Source organism: Rhinoderma darwinii, chromosome 3, assembly GCF_050947455.1.
Source record: "Rhinoderma darwinii isolate aRhiDar2 chromosome 3, aRhiDar2.hap1, whole genome shotgun sequence".
In the NCBI taxonomy this organism is placed as follows: Eukaryota; Metazoa; Chordata; class Amphibia; order Anura; family Rhinodermatidae; genus Rhinoderma; species Rhinoderma darwinii.
In genome coordinates, this window is record NC_134689.1 from 254,655,613 (window position 1) to 254,670,342 (window position 14,730).

A 14,730-nucleotide genomic window follows, 5' to 3' on the forward strand; every position below is an offset into this window, starting at 1 on the left:
TACACGTATAGACACATCACGTATTTAGTGCAGATTTTGATGCAGATTTTTTAGCCAAAGCCACAAGTGGATCCAGGAGGAAGGAGAAGTATAAGTTCTTCTTTTATATTACCTATTTCTTTTGAAATGACTTCTGGTTTTGCCTCTAAAATTTGCAACAAAATCTGCAAGAAATACGCGATGTGAATCCAGCCTGAGGCATCATGCACACAACCGTTTCTGTTTCCTAGCGGCTTCTGTGTGCTATCCGGTTTTTTTTGTGGACCCATAGGCTAGAATGAATGGACGGACAAGAATAGGACCTGTTCTATAATTTGCAGAACGGACTAACGGATCCGCAAAAAAAAACGGACGTGTGTATGGCCCCATAGAAATGAATGGTTTTAGTATGCTATTCGCAAAAAAACATATAGGACACTGAAGAAAACAGTCGTGTGCCTGAGCTCTACAGATGTTACCCATGAGGCAGCTTTTTGTATGGTGCCCACAGCATACTTTCCTTCTCCCAACTTTTTAGTCAGGGGTAACCAGGCTTTTCTAGCTCATGCTCAGAAGAATTTTTAATTGTAATGCCTTAACACAAAATCCCAAGGTTCTATATTTTAGACATTTAGGAGAATTTTTATGGACTTAATGATAGATGGCTGATTGAATATTTGTCCATGTATAGGGGTGGAAATGCTTCAAATCCTGCAAATGAGTATGTGGTATGCTGTGTGACAAAAAGGAGTTAACAGTTATCTACTATACAACCTGTGAAAAATGGTGAAAATGTCAGATTAGTAGGACAACCCAATATTACATCTCCTTAACATTTCTGAGTATCCTGGATCATTGCTTCTTTACTGTGCCTAGAAGAATAAATTAGAAGTTGCTGTATGTTTAATACATCCGCATTTTTAAAAGTTGGAATAGAAACACATTTAATCATCAACATTCGATAATCATTTTCAGCAACAACTTTTCTGAAGGATATGAGCAAGAAAACCATTCATCATGAGGATCTCATTATCCTGCAATCTCAATACTCTAGTTATTTAACTTACAGTAGTTATATTATATACTCGAATTCAGTAAATAATAACTTGTACAGCTCAAAATATAAGTAGTGTGTAGAATACAATATTGGTCTTTATTCACACAGCGGTATTATGACTTTAGATTTGGGGCCATAAACTGGATCAAATCCACCAAGGAAAGAATGGAAACCTTTTCTAAAAAAAAAAATCCTTTGGGAGACGTTGTCCTGCATTCCCCTGACTGTACTAATATATATATATATATATATATATATATATATATATATATATATATAAAATAATTTAATCTTGCCTATTAAACCCTGCTATTTTGTCCTGCTGTGAACACATAGGAGTGTAGCAATATGTTATATGCTGTGTATGGCCTCTAGAGGTCTCACTACTTATATGTCGGTGGGGTACCACTGATAACTACCAGCATTGAAGTAACACTGTAGACCACTGATACTGGAAGAGCCAGGTCCTATTAGGCTATGTTCACACGGGGTATTTTGCCGAGTTTTTTGACGCGGAAACCGCGTCGCAAAACTCGGCAAAAACGGCCCGAGAACGCCTCCCATTGATTTCAATGGGAGGCGTCGGCGTCTTTTTCCCGCGAGCAGTAAAACTGCCTCGCGGGAAAAAGAAGCGACATGCCCTATCTTCGGGCGCTTCCGCCTCTGACCTCCTATTGACTTCAATGGGAGGCAGGAGAAAGCGTATTTCTCGCTGTTTTATGCCTGCGGCGCTCAATGGCCGCGGGCGAAAAACGGCGCGAAAATCGGCGTGCAGGGAGAGGAATATTTGCCTCAAAGTTCCAAACGGAATTTTGAGGCAGATATTCCTCCCCCAAAATACTCCGTGTGAACATAGCCTTATACTGGTAAAACTTGTTTGATAGATAGGGCAATATTAGGGTGCATACATGAGGCACTGCTGTTTAGTGCAAGATTCATGTACCGGAGCAATCCTGTTGTTCACACGGAGTATTTTGCAGGAGGAATATCTGCCTCAAAATTCCGTTTGGAAGTTTGAGGCAGATTTTCCTCTCCCTGCACGCCGATTTTCGCAGAGTTTTTCGCTGCGTTTTTCGCCCGCGGCCATTGAGCGCATTGAAGTCAATGGGAGGTCAGAGGCGGAAACACCCGAAGATAGGGCATGTCGCTTCTTTTTCCCGCGAGGCAGTTTTACTGCTCGCGGGAAAAAGACGCCGACGGCTCCCATTGAAATCAATGGGAGGTATTTTCAGGCCGTTTTTGACGAGTTTTGTGACGCGGTTTCCGCGTCAAAAAACTCGTCAAAATACTCCGTGTGAACATAGCCTTAGGGCAGTACCCCTGAGGCTATGTTTACATCTCATTTATTTGCTTCCATCAGAGGTATACGTCAGGAGAAGTCCAGATGTATACCTCTGATGGAAGGAACCGACGTATCCAACTGTATAAGTATACAGATGGATACGTCGCCCGAGTCCCCCAGGCACAGCGCTGCTTTAAGTGCTGAGCCCGGCGAAATCACTAACGTCACTGTCCATATATGCGCTAACCAAGGACTCCGTAGTAAAAAGCCCTTGACATCACTGTCTATACATGGATAGTGACGTCAGGGGCTTCCCTAGGGCCGCAATCGCCGGGCCGAGAGCTACCTGATACTCTTCCCAGGGATTCCAGCCCAGGGATAGCTCCCCAAGGTATAAGTTTAACGTATACCTGTGACGGATGTCATACAGTGGCATCCATCACACATACGCTCCCATGTTAAAAGAATGCAGTGCGGTATACCATTTTTTGCGGGATCCCTCAGGATGGAATAGTGTAGTATACTATGTTATTCCATGCTACAAAAAATACCGACGTATATCAACCCAGTGGGGGCCAAAAGGACACTCTTTTGGACTCTGTCAGGTTAATGGAGCCCTATGGACACGTGAAGTGTGTACGTCGGGAGCTTTCCCGATGTACATGCTAAATATAGGGATAAAACATAATGTGAACAGTGCCTAATTCTTCACAGTAGGGTGAGCTTGATAGGGACAAAAGTCAAGATTTACTAGGTTAATATAAAATTGTGAAAGGAATAATCTGCCTTATCCAATAAACATTTTATACTGTCCCATATGTGGCAATGGATCTAGGAAAACCATCCAATATTTGACTCTAGCAGCAAATTCCAGAAGACATTTTAGAGTTTATTAATAAAAAGGAAAATGTTTGTAAAACTTTAAACGACTACTTTCTGTAGCTGTTTCTGACAAACATGGGTGACAACAATGTGGCTATTATTATTTTTTCACACTGTGGTTTTCACCCAACTTGCCCAGACTTTTGAGTGGCAAATTTCCAAATGTGCAGTAAATTGGTAGCAGGGGACATAGCACTACACACATCATAGTAAACATTCCAGTATTGACCCCACATTCCTTACAGGATGTAAATATTGTAGGGAGTTCTCTCATTAAGTGTACACCAAGGTGTCATGCATACCACAGTATTACAGATTCATGAGGTTCAGAACTGTAATATGACGCCTATTCTCAGGGGCGTAATTCGATTCCTGTGGGCCTTAGGATTTATTTTTTTACCTGGGCAATCCCCACCCTCCCGCTTGTTGCTCGGATGCGCGGGCCATAGTGGCATTGCTAGTCTCATTGCTATAAGAAAAATTATTGTGTATGATAATATACCTCTAAATCATAGTCATAAAATGTTATGAAATAATACCACTATCCACTATACAGGGAACACATACAGTCGTGGACAAAATTGTTGATACCCTTCTGTTAAAGAAAGGAAAACCTACAATGGTCACTGAAATAACTTCAACTGACAAAAGTAATAATGCATTTTAATTTACTGAAAACCAACTAATGTAAATCAGACATTGCTTTTGAATTGTGGTTCAACAGAAAATTAAAAAAAATAAAAACGAATGGAACTGGACTGGACAAAAATGATGGTTCCGTTAACTTAATATTTTGTTGCACAACCTTTTGAGGCGATCACTGCAAACAAACGATTTCTGTAACTCTCAATGAGATTCTGCACCTGTCCACAGGTATTTTGTCCCACTCCTCGTGAGGACACGGCTCCAGCTGTCTCAGGCTTGAAGGGTGCCTTCTCCGGACTGCAGGTTTCAGCTCCTTCCACAGATGTTCAATAGGATTTAGATCAGGGCTCATAGAAGCCACTTCGGAATAGTCCAATGCTTTGCTATTAGCCATTCTTGGATGTTTTTAGCTGTATGTTTTGGGTCATTAGCCTGTTGGAGGACCCATGACCTGCGACTGAGACCAATCTTTTTGACACTGGGGAGCACATTTGCCTCCAGAATGCCTAGATACTCTTGAGATTTCATTTTACCCTGCACAGATTCAAGACACCCTATGACAGATGCAGCAAAGCAGCCCCAAAACATAACCGAGCCTCCTTCATGTTTCACAGTAGGTACAATGTTCTTTTCTTTGTATGCTTCATTTTTGCGTCTGTGAACATAGAGCTCATGATAAAAAAAAGCGAGAATGGAATTTGCTAAAATGCATATTGACAAGCCACAAAGCTTCTGTGAGAATGTCCTTTGGACAGATGAGACAAAACTGGAGCTTTTTGCCAAGTCACATCAGCTCTATGTTCACAGACACAAAAATGGCACACACGGTAATGCTAACCCCTTTTTCTGCTCTACACAGTAATAGTGCCCCCCAAACAGTAGCACTGCCCCTATAGGCCTTGCACAGTAATAGTGCTCCTCTAAGTGCCCAAAACAGTAATAGTGACCCTAAAACAATAATAGTGCCCCCCGCACAGTAGTAATATTCCCCTTTGCATTCCTAGACCTTAGAAGTCTTCTTTTGTGTCCCATGTAGTAGTAAGGCCTACATATAGTAGTTAGGTGCCTCCATATTGTAGTTATGTCCCCCATACATTAGTTAGGTACCCCATATAGTAGTTAGGTGCCCATATAGTAATGTGCCTCCATATTGTAGTAAGTTCCCCCATATAGCAATTAGGTGCCCCCATATAGTAGTTAGGTGTTCCCATATAGAAGTTAGGTGCCCCATCTAGTAGTTAGTCCCCCATATAGTTACGTCCCCAAATAGTAGGAAGAAAATGAAACAAAAAGTGATGCAATCCCTCAAATCGATCATAATGCACAAAATTAGTTCACAGTGCTAAATATCCCAAGATTTTCCAGTAATGAAATCACAGAAGAGAAATTGGGATAATGACAAGCACTCAGACCAATGTCATATATAAAAATATATATGATTTATTATTTCTTTTTAAAAAGTAGAAACATGAAAATGTATTAATTCATACAGTAAGAAGGATGAAATTACGGTACTTACCCGTTTGGCTCATATTCTTTCTTTTATTGTGGCATCTAGCAAGAGTAAAAGCGTATAAGGGAGGACATAGCAGATTGCAGGTTACAACCTGTTTCGCGCTAAGAGTAGCGCTTCTTCAGGTCAGAAGAATCTCTACTCTTAGGCCTGATTCACACGAACGTGTTAAACGTCCGTGGGACAGCCGTTGAAACAGCGGCTGTCCCACGGACCTATGTAATTCAATGTGGCCGTTCACTCAGCCGTTGTTTCACCGGACCGTGTGAAGGGTCCGTGGGAAAATAGGACATGTCCTATCTTTTCACGCATCACGCATCCCTCCATAGATTCTCAACTATGGGGGATGCGTGACATCGCGCAGCGCTGAGCACGGATGCACCTCGGACGTGAAATACTACAGTTTTTCACGTCCGAGATGCGCAGCGTTGATGTGAATCAGGCCTTAGCGCGAAACAGGCTGTAACCTGCAATCTGCTAGGTCCTCCTGTGTACGCTTTTATTTTTGCTAGATGCCACAATAAAAGAAAAAATACGAGCCAAACGGGTGAGTGCTGTAATTTCAACCTTCTTACTGCATGTCATTCTCAGACATATTTCTCTATGCTGACTACCGCCGTAAATTTTTGGCCAAGAAACTCCTGTCCTATCTTTGCATTACGTACCTGCTCCTTACTAAAGAGATTGACGAGTAGTGCCAACTTCTTTCTACTGTGCCCGGTGTATTAATTCATACTGTGCACATGCTTCACAGACCTAGCTGCGGCAATACCTACACATTATTCAGAATATGCAAAAAAAACAGTAACAACAATTAAAGAATCTACATCAATGAGAATGTGCATACTGTATGATTAATTAGTTGCATAGTGCTGGTAGAAAGAGTGTGAAGACTCGCTATTTGGGACTAAAGGTATATGTATCCAAGAGTTAGTTAATAATTTCGGTCTGTCTTTGGATCCAACACTAGTGTGGAGTTGAAGAGTGGAGTGACTAATATTCAAGGAGATAATGGGGACTTCCTCCAACAATGGCAAACAAAGAAATGAGAATTTGATTTCTCAATGCTCCAAATATGTACATATATTAATTCTGATGCCGGTGCAAATGCCACAAGGGAAAGACAGATGCTATATATAATGTGGTAGACTGGTTATCCTATTTTACTCACAGGCCATGCGTCTCAGCATATTGTGCGCTTCAGCAAAGATGCTAAGTTGCTCAGACGCAAGGCCCGTGAGTAATTTACATCGGTCTGAGTGCTTATCATTATCCCAAATTGTATTCTGTGACTTTATTACTGCCTCCATATAGTAGCTAGGGCCCATATAGTATTTAGACCCCCATATAGTAGCCACAATTAATAGTGCTCCCATATAGAAGTTACGTGCCCCCCTAGAATAGTTAGGCCCCCATTCTTAACAGTGTCCCCTTTGCACCAATGTAAATAAAGAGAAATAACTGAAACTAACCTTACACAGGTTGAAAAAAGACACAAGTCTATCAAGTTTGACCTTTCTCAATAAATTACATGTCATTCATTGCTAGATTTGTTATAACCCCCAATGCCATTCTGCCATTCGCCGGTATATAATCTATATGATTATTATAATCTAGCCTTTTTTAAATGCTGACTTAGTATCTGCCATTACTACCTCTTACCTCTACCTAATGCCGTTCCCACAATGAGTTGCTGAGTCCTTTGCCTGTTGCCCCCTGCAGGCGGCGCAATTCAGTGACATCATCGCGCCACCTGCACCAGGACGTCAGGCTGATGTACTCAACGTCTTCTTGACCTCAAAAAGGCCACATACCAAGAATAGCCTGTGGCTTACTAATGTAACTGGTGGGGCAGGGAGTCAATGGCTCTCTGCTCTGCCATAGTAAGCAGCGGTCACAGGGGGCCGATGCGACGGCCATTGTCACTCCCCTGTCCATATTGTACCTCTGTGTGTCTCCAATTTTATATGGAGACACACGGAGGATTTTCTCAGCAATTCCACATGAATCACATGAATGAGAAAAAAATAGTAGCATGCAGCATGGCATACTGTGTTACTGAGGTATTATCCCCTAGAAGCAAAGCTCACAGAGGCACCATACAACGTGCATACAGGTCTGTAATATGGATCCATAGTGACTCCGTGTACTGCGTTACAGGGTCTGTTCACATGGCATTACTGTGAGCGTCAGCCTTTAGTTGAGTGCTGCATTCTCTTTATCTTTATATTATTGTGGAAACCACTGCAGAATTTGATGCCACTATGTAAAAAAAGAAATAAATAATAATAATAATAATAATAATTCTGGAGATGAAATATGTTCACATTAGCTGCCACCGAGATTTACCATAAACATACATGAATGAGCAGAGTTTTCAGCAACTCGAAAGAAAAGGACAAATCAAGGACTTCTATTTACTGGTGATTTTTTATTTTATAGAGAAATGTTTTCATGTAAAAGATGGGACACTCATCCGAATGCCTGACCACATGAAAGCCACATGTACCCCTATCCCAATAAGCAGTAATAGGGACCATGATGAGTTTTTCAGGGTTTGTTTTTTTTGCAGCAGTTTCATAAATTCCTCCTGGTCTTGACAAACCTGAACCGATTGCTGCTAACACTTATTCAAATACATATATTCAGCAAAAATGATTGAGAAAAAGTGTGTTCAGCAATGTAGCAAGGCATGCAGATGTTTGATGCATATCTCCGTTCAGCAGCTCTGCCTTGGTTTATAGAAGATAAAAAATTAGAATCCAGAAATTGCGGTTGTTTAAAAAAAGAGCTGTATTTAGATGTGCTCAGTCCTGTGTGTATTCTTGTGTCTGCAAGAATAATTCCCCGGTGTCCTGTGCTCTGGATTGTCTATCTGTCTTCTTCTTATTGTTCATGGAGATGTGTGCTCCGGTGTGTGGAGTGCTGCCATTTGTGTGAGAGTGTGTCTCCGTGTTTATGCGTTTATGTGTGTGGGAACATTTCCTGTATGGTTTTTGGTTTTACTCCGAGGGACAGAAATTGGACACAAACGGTGAGGTGACAAATTATAGAGCTGTGGAAGAGAAGAGATTGTGGATAGTGGGGAGGGTAAGATACATACATACATACATACATGCATACATACACATACTTACACACATCCAGTGTATGTATGTGCATATATATATATATATATATATATATATATATATATATATTACACGCAGACATTATGTAGCTATATTATCATGGACAAAAGATAGATAGATAGATAGATAGATAGATAGATAGATAGATAGATAGATAGATAGATAGATAGATAGATAGATAGATAGATAGATAGATAGATAGATAGATAGATAGATAGATAGATAGATAGATAGATATGAGATATTACATGTCATTTTCTAATATGTACTATTATAAAGACATTTTATTACCAACAGTCGCCAGTTCCCGGGTGCATACAGTCTTGCTATAATGCAAGTTTAGCAGAAGCACTCAGAAACGGTTGCCAGTTCCCCAGTGCAGGCGGGAATTTGGACAGCGCTACTGTTGCGCATGCGCAGTTACAGCTACAGGCTGGTAGTCACACCAAGCACTCAAGAATAATCGGAAGTTCCAGAGTGCAAACGAAATAAATCGCGTTCATGAGAACATTGAAAGCGACCACAAAGCCATACTATGGTCGGGATGTGTCTTTTCACGACCATAGCCAGAGGAATGGGTTATGGTCGGATCCAAGGGCAACCAGTAACACAACAAAACTTCTGACGGAGGCATGGTAATAATATATCTTTATAACAGTACATTTTAGAAAATGACATGTAATTGCACAAATGAATAACTGCCATTTAAGGACACATTTAACGGTAGTTTGTGGGGAAAACACCTTTAAGTATTCTACATACATAATGCTGGTCTTAAGCAATGTGGGGGATGGTAACTTGATTCCGTTGGTGTCCTGTTGTTAATTTGTAGCAGTTCTGTGCACTGTCTACTGTTTACGGTATGTGGGTTAGAGTTATGTACTAACAACATGCACATTTAGTGACACTCACCCAATATATCCGCCTGAATGTATTAAGACCACTCTCTCTATTTATTCTCAACATAACTCATCCTAATAAACCCCTCCACCCAGATCTGTTTTTACATCCAAAGGATCATCTCTCCCTTCCCCTGGGAAGCATTTGCGGTCAGGTTGCATTAGGATTTCTGTTTAATTAAGTACAGAATCTCTAAGAACGTAGTTAAGGAAGAGTGTGGGAATGAGAAAGCCTGTTATATGGGGATGAGAGGGATTGTTATATGGGGAGGAGAGGGACTGTTATATGGGGAGGAGAGGGACTGTTATATGGGGTGGACAGGGCCCATTATATGGGGAGAAGAGGGCCTGTTATATGGGGAGGAGAGGGCCTGTTATATGGGGAGGAAAGGGACTGTTATATGGGGAGGAGAGGGATTGTTATATGGGGTGGACAGGGCCTGTTATATGGGGAGGAGAGGGCCTGTTACATGGGAAGGAGAGGGCCTCTTATATGGGGAGGAGAGGGCCTGTTATATGGGGAGGAGAGAGCCTGTTATATGAGGAGGAGAGGGCCTGTTACATGAAGTGGAGAGGGCCCGTTATATGGCGAGGAGAGGGCCTGTTATATGGGGAGGATATGGCCTGTTATATGGGGAGGAGAGGGCCTGTTATATAGGGAGGAGAGAGCCTGTTATATGGGGAGGAGAGGGCCTGTTACATGGGAAGGATAGGGCCTGTTATATGGGGAGGATAGGGCCTGTTATATGGGGAGGATAGGGCCTGTTACATGGAGTGGAGAGGGCCTGTTATATGGTGAGGATAGGGCCTGTTATATGGGGAGGAGACGGTCTGTTATATAGGGAGGAGAGGGCCTGTTATATGGGGAGGAGAGCGCCTGTTACATGGGAAGGAGAGGGCCTGTTATATGGGGAGGGAGGGCCTGTTATATGGGGAGGAGAGAGCCTGTTATATGAGGAGGAGAGGGCCTGTTACATGAAGTGGAGAGGGCCTGTTATATGGGGAGGAGAGGGCCTGTTATATGGGGAGGATAGGGCCTGTTACATGGGGAGGAGAGGGCCTGTTATATGGGGAGGGAGGGCCTGTTATATGGGGAGGAGAGAGCCTGTTATATGAGGAGGAGAGGGCCTGTTACATGAAGTGGAGAGGGCCTGTTATATGAGGAGGAGAGGGCCTGTTATATGGGGAGGAGAGGGCCTGTTATATGGGGAGGAGAGGGCCTGTTATATGGGGAGATGTAGGACAGGGAAGCAACACGGTGTCGGTGACTAACTAAGCATCTTCCTTCCCACTCTCTTATTTTTCTACCTCAGTCCCCTTCACTCCCCCTCCTCTCTTTGTGTTATTCCCTCCATCACTACATCCTTAACCTTTCCCATGTTTTATGTTCCAGCTAAAAATACCCCAAAACATTAATCAGAGAGCCCCTAGGGACCAGTGTATTACTGTGCGCATTTACTGGGGAGAAATGGAGTGTGAGAACGAGGTAGATTGATAGAGGGAAGGAGAGAAGGGGAATGGAAAGAAAAGAATCAGAGAGTCATTGCAAGCTGGAGCTGGGAGGGAGGAAGAGTAAAGCAAGGGCTTCTATAAATTAAGCTTTATTTTGATACAGCCTCTGGAAAGATGACAAAATGATCTGCACACTTCATTCCCTCTCCCTAATGCTGCTGTTTTTTCCTGATCACATCACCTACTGTACATATTACAAAGGCGCTCACCGTTTTCTATGTCTATACCCCCACAATTCCTACCGCCCCCCATCAGTGACAGGCAGTGAAATGAGACGTGTAGGTACTTGGATTAGTTCTCATATTTGTTACTCTAGTTCAGTTCAGGTCACGTTTAATCTTGGAAGGGTAAGAAATATCCACAGGTTTACTGAGGAGCTAGGATGGCCAGTGAGACACAATCCTTTAGCTTTGAGATAGAGAACTAAAGCCAGCAGAGTAGGGATAGGACACTATTCACATTTGCCCTCAGAACAATTATTACATCACAAAGTTGCGGCAGATTTGTCAGTTTAAAATTCATCTATAAATCTCTAATTTCACCCCAAAATTTGCTCATTTAGTTTGAGATCATGGAATGTTATTTTTATGGAAGTAACTATAAGATGATGAGTAGACTGTGGATATAAAGCAATGCACCTGCTCAGTAGCACATATCAGATAGGCTGCCGCTGTGGCATTTAAACAATACTCAATTGGCTTGAAATGGGTCTTTCCAAATGCCAAGTGGACGTCATAGACAGGGGTCCATTTGTAATACATTTCCCCTGCAGTGAAAGGTTTCTCCCGCAGTTTCCCCCAGAGGATTATAGCTGATTGCCGAGGGTATTCAGCAGCCAGATCTGCGGCTTCCTTTAGAGAAAGGGTTGTCCATTTGGGACAATGCCTTTAAAGGGAACCTGTCACTTGGTTTGGGGCCACTAAATCACCAGCATGTCGTTATGCAGCTGGGGTTTAGTGTTCCAAACATGCCTACGTCAAGACTGGACGTTTCGGCATTCGTTAGAAAAAGAACTTATAAATGATCTGAGATGAGTCCAGCGGCATCGGCACATGCGCATTGCATAGGTGAAGCCGAGGACAGTACACCACGCTTTACTGCGCATGCAGTCCATAGCAGCCAATGAACCACTTTCATGTCTTTTGAGTGAAGTTAAGAGCTGCCTATAAGAGCGGAAGTGTTCAAAAGAACGCCACAGCACTTCATTTTAGCAATTTCGGAGGGTTTCGGGTGTCAGACATTTATGGCATATCCTATCAATATGCCATCAATATGCTATCTGGTGAGAAAACTCTTAACACATGATAGGATGTTTCCATAGGTTCATATGATTCACTGACCAAATTCTTAGCCTACCAGCTGCACAGTGTAACAGAAATAAAGATATGTCAGACAAGGAGACAGTTTTACAATCTTACACTACCCAGTTATGGGGACACTGTGTCCACTGTCTCCTACATACTCGGTGTGGTCTTCCTCTGCTTAAATTTCAATGTGTTCTACATTCAGAGATGCTCTTCTGCATACCTGCATACCACTGTTGTAATACATGGTTGTGTGAGTTACTCGCCCCCCTGACAGCTCTGACGTCTGTCATTACCAAGGCATTCTCTGTACACTCTAGAGACTGTCGTATGTAAAATAAGCCGTTTTTAAGATACTCCAATCACCCCAACTGGCCGTTACAATCTTACCTTGGTCAAAGTCACTGAGATGTTGTTTCTTCCACATTCTTGTGTTTGACCTGAACAACATCTGACCCATATCTTTTTATTCAATGAGTTGCAGCCACACAACTGTAAAATAAATAAGCATGCACTGAGTTAAGCCTAATATCTATCTGTAAATATTAAATGTAAAAAATATTTTAAACCCAATTTTTTTACACCCAAGAGCCCTCAAACCCACTTTATGACTAGTCAAATAGCAGCTTTACCCAGCGATATGAGCTTCTTCCCAACTCTCTAGCGCCTCTCTCTACACTCTTCCTGCCCTTGTCGTCCATGCATATACCACCCATTAGCTTCTGTCTCATCTCTCAGAGGCTATCTTTCTGAGGACACCACAGTCCACTCCTCTATAATACTTGCCCAACAGGTACTACCTACAGTCCGTCAAGGATCCAGGCAGCCTATCCAATTGGGCTTTAATCTCAAGGATCACCTACGGCTACCTATTGCAATGACTTCCCAGTAGCCCAGCTTGTCCCAGACTACAGGGCAACCAGACCCACTGTAGTTTACTTCCAGGCCCACCTATTAGGGTACTCCTGATCTCCCCTACTAGGCCCTCTACATACTTCAGGTTTGAGCACTGCATCGGTTATTCCCTCCTGGTCCCTACTCCCAGACTGATTATTCTCACAGCTCCAGCAGATATTTCCAGGGCTACCACGCCAGCAAGGCAATTACTCTGCCACTGGCAGATCTTCAGTAATAAACTGCATGTACTCGCCAGGCCACCTTCCTCCATGGCCTGCCTCACTGCGTACTAGACTATATGTAGTCTTTTAGCTTGCCATTTGCCTACTACTTCTGCCTCCCACACCATAACAGTCTTTGTCTCTGTTCTGCACAGGATTGGGTCACCTCCTGGTATTCACTTCCCTTTTTTGCAGCCTCCAGCCTTCTACTGCCCTTCCTGGACAAGCCTCCCTGAGTCACCAGGTCTTCCAATACAGCTCTTTCCCTCTGCTCTTCGCTGTTGTCCCACTCTCTTTACCCATTGGGCTCCAAATCACCTCCCTTATATGCAATCCCCAGTTTTTCCTCCTTCCAGTGTGGTGGTGCAGCGCATCAGCATCACCATGCTCCCCTTTGCCAGTGCCAGACTCTTTCTGGGCCTGTCATCTCCTTCCTCCTCCCCTCACTGCTCCAGTCACATCCCTTCTTGACGACAGCACCGCTGATCGAGCAGAGCATCGTGGACTGACACGCTCTTAAAGGGCCAGGAAATCTATGTACAAAAGGGTACTTTTTGCACAGTCCATAGACTGCAATAAAGAAAAGGGGTTACTTTGATTGCCCCCCTTACACACTTCCAAAAGGCAAGCTCTATGTAGACACTGAGTAAGTATGGAAGCCAGCAGAATAGAGGATGCAACTCTGGTCTATAACACAGGCTGTATTTCAGGATCAGTACAAGATAAGTCATGCAATGTATTTATAATTATATGTCTTTATATAACAGTAACAACTTTTTTTTAAAGGTGAACATACAATTTAAAATGCCAGAGATACTTTCTGATGAACACTTTCCTATATTTTAATAATACACCTACACCATGCTCTTCTTAATGCATTCTATTTGTCTGCTCCATCATTTTCCCATTTCCATAAATAGTGGTACCAGTTACTTTGGGTAACAGCTGGTAGGTCCTCATCTCACCTTTGCACCTATAACAAATAATAGGGAGATAACTGTGAGTACGATTTTCAGAAGCAAGTTGCGCTAACCATCTACTTCTAGACAGTTTGGATCTCTGATGGCCACTGAGTATCTTCAAGCTGACTGTGTTGCATATATGTCCAATCCTGAGAAACATGAAATCAGAAATGTAGATAGAAATGATAGAAAACTGAATTGAGAGATTATCATGAGACACTTTTTGGATCATCATTCAACTGCACTATTTATGCCCCATGGAGGCCATAAACATTAAATAATTGTTGGCCGACAGTTATTTATCCTGACCCCCTTAAATATGCACGTTCGGCTCGGCCAAGCGTGTATTTTTTATGTCAACCAGGAAACCCCTCTGGCAGCTGTTTATCTCCTGTGGGAACAAAAGATCAGGCATGTTGAAATCCAACATGCCCCATTCTTCTTTT

General features: G+C 42.6%; 1 long non-coding RNA gene across 1 annotated transcript; it reads right to left on the reverse strand.

Annotated features, from left to right (window-relative positions):
- Window positions 1-5,931: 5,931 nt before the first annotated feature.
- Window positions 5,932-14,282, reverse strand: LOC142748040 (uncharacterized). The gene is made up of 3 exons (XR_012882123.1): window positions 14,181-14,282; window positions 12,595-12,696; window positions 5,932-7,620 (listed from the first exon to the last, which is right to left on the reverse strand). It is a non-coding gene; the product is annotated as an uncharacterized LOC142748040 (long non-coding RNA).
- Window positions 14,283-14,730: the final 448 nt, after the last annotated feature.